Source organism: Pteropus vampyrus, unplaced genomic scaffold, assembly GCF_000151845.1.
Source record: "Pteropus vampyrus isolate Shadow unplaced genomic scaffold, Pvam_2.0 Scaffold123, whole genome shotgun sequence".
NCBI lineage: Eukaryota > Metazoa > Chordata > Mammalia > Chiroptera > Pteropodidae > Pteropus > Pteropus vampyrus.
Genome location: NW_011888904.1, coordinates 330,054 through 332,988, shown reverse-complemented (window position 1 = coordinate 332,988; position 2,935 = coordinate 330,054). Strand labels below are relative to the sequence as shown.

Here is a 2,935-nt window from a genome sequence, read left to right as displayed (position 1 = left end):
TTCGTTCATTCATCCAGCCATTCCACAAATGTTTATTGAGCACCTACTTTACTCCAGACACCGGGCTGGGTGAGAGAAACTCAGTGAGAACAGGACAGATAATGGTCTTTTGTCATTGAAGAGCTTTCAGTCTATAGGGACAGAGAAAAATTTTTAATTAATTAAACCAATAAAAATCCCAACTGGAGTTTCTCATGGAACTTGGAAAGTTATTCCTAAAATTTATACAGAAAAGCAAAGAATTGAGGAAAAAAGAATAGTGAAGTATTGGAATAGTAAAATAGTTAAATAGTAAAGTCTATGTATCTGAATTTGTAAGATCTTAGGAGGAATAAGTGAAGAAATCCTGTTTGAATTGTGCTTTTTTGAATATTAAATTGTGGTTTGGTGACTACGATGTGGTTATTTACACGTTTATATATATCTATAAAATGTATAGAATATAGTTCTTTTTTTTTTAACGTACATGGGATCACATTATTCATATAGTTTTGATGCTGCTTTTACATTTAATAATGTGCCCTAGGAAGTGTTTCACGTAGATACACACAGACATGCATTTCTTTTTAACAATTATGTGGTATTTTCAGCGTGGATATTCTGTATTTTTTTTAACTAGTCTCTTATTGAGAAGTATTTAGGTTACATCCAATTTTTGAAAAGGTACAGTGATCATAATTGCACATATATCTTTGTACACATTTACAGGAATATATGTAGGACAGATGAAGTGGAAATGATGGGTGTATATACATTAAAAATTCTGACAGATGGTGACAAATTATTCTCCAAAAAGGAGGTAACCTTTTATACTCTCAACAGAGTATGAGCCTTCTTGTTTCCCCAACAGCATCATTACATATTATCAATCCTTTTAGCTCTGTTAAGATTGGATAGGCAAAAAACAATTTCTCCTTGTTTTCATTTGTATCTCCCTGCATGCTAGTGAAGTTGAGGATGTTTTCAAATATGTATTGGATTATTTGTATTTGCTCTTTCTATTTTATTTATTTTTTTAATTTTTCTTTTTAGGGGAGGCAAACCTTGGTTGACCTCACAGATTGCAAGGAACCTGTCAGCTTATAATCCCTTACTTTTAATTTTTTATGCCTACAGCACCTGGTCTTCCTAGGTCGTCTCCCATCCAAGTACTAACCAGGGCCAACCCTGCTTAGCTTCCAAGATCAGAGGGATGAGGCTTGTTCAGGGTGGAATGGCTGTAGCAGGGTAGCATGGCCGTAGTCCTCTTTTCAGAATTATCTGTTTTTCTCCTCTGCCATTTTTCTATATTAGCTTGCTTATTTTTAATAGAATATTTGTAGGAGTTTTATATATTATAGTTACTAAGTGTTTGTCTAAGGTATGTGTTGCAAATAATTTTCCCAATCTTCCATCAGAGTTTTAAATTTCTATGTAATAAAATGTCTATTTTTTCTTATAACTACTAAGTCTTTCCTATTCCATGATTATAAAAATATTTCTTTGTGTTTTCTTCTAATACTTGTATAATGTAGTTCTTGAATCAATCTGGATTTATTTCTGAGTATGTATATAAGGTAGAAATTCACTTCATTTTTTTTCTGTGTGGCTCTCTTATTGTCCCAGTAGTAGTATTATTTTTTAATAATCTTTCATTTTCTCATGTTTAGAAATTCCACCTTTATCATAAGCTAAATTCCTATGAATACATGAGTTAATTTCTGGACTCTATTATTTTTCATTAATCTATTTGTTTATTCCTACTTCAGTACTACATTGGCTTAATTACTGTAATTGTGTAGATTGTTTTCATTTCTTGTAGGGCAAGTTCTCCACCTCATTTTTTCCTCAAACTTTTTTCTGCTGTTGTTTATTTTCTATTCTAGAAGAACTTGAGAAGCAGCTTGTCACAGCTGATTAAAAATCTTGTGAAAATTTTCATTGAGATTACCTTGGAGTTATAGATTTTTTGGGAAGAATCAACATCTTTACAAAATTGAGTATTTCACTCAGGAACATAGAATGTCTATATATTTATCAAGTTCTTCAGTCTTCCAGTAAAGTTATCTTCATATAAGTCTTATACATTTTTTTATTAGGTTAATTCCTAGGTACTCTATCATCTTTGTTGTTCTTGTGAATGGGATTTTTTTCCTGTTACATTTTATTAGTTATTACTGGGGCTTTTGTATCCAGTCACCTTAGTAAACTCTCATTAATTACAATAGTTATTTTAGTTGCTTCTCTCGAGATATCTAGGCAGACAACCATGCCATCTACAAGAAATACAGCCGACTCTTGAACAACATAGACTTGAACTGTGTGGGTTCACTCATATGTGGCTTTTTTTCAATAAATACCTGTACTGGTTTTAATCAATGGTTGGGAGTCCACGGATGTGGAGGGTCAATTGTATGCAATGATCTATGACACTTTATATAGAGGGCTTGAGCATCTGCAGATTTTGGTATCAGTGGGGAGTCCTGGGACCAATCCTCATGGATACTTAGGGACAACTTAAGTTTTGGGGGAGTTAAAAGTTATATGCAGGTTTTTAACTGCATGGTTGGAAGAAGGTTTGCACTTTTAAACCCTACGTTGTTCAAGGGTCGACTGTAATGGCTTTAGTTCGTACTTCCCAGTATTCACACTTCATATATTTTTCTTGTCTTGTTGCGTTGATTACAACCTTCAGTGCAATGTGAATAGTAATGGCAATAGCATGACAGGATTTTTGATTCACCATCACATGTGATGCTTGCTATAGATTTTGGTAGTTTTTCTTTAATGAGTTAAGGAAGTTTCCAGATATCCTACATTACAAGAAGAGCTTTTTTTTTTTTTTTAATTTGAAATGGATGTAGAAAATGCTTCTCAAAATCTAACATATAGTTTTTTGTTAATATAACAGATTATATCAAAACATTTTCTAAAATTGAACCATCCTCACAGTTCA

General features: G+C 32.6%; 1 pseudogene; it reads right to left on the bottom strand.

The window, feature by feature from the left end:
- Positions 1-1,107: 1,107 nt before the first annotated feature.
- LOC111743853 lies at positions 1,108-1,225 on the bottom strand (annotated as a pseudogene).
- Between the last annotated feature and the right edge of the window lie 1,710 nt (positions 1,226-2,935).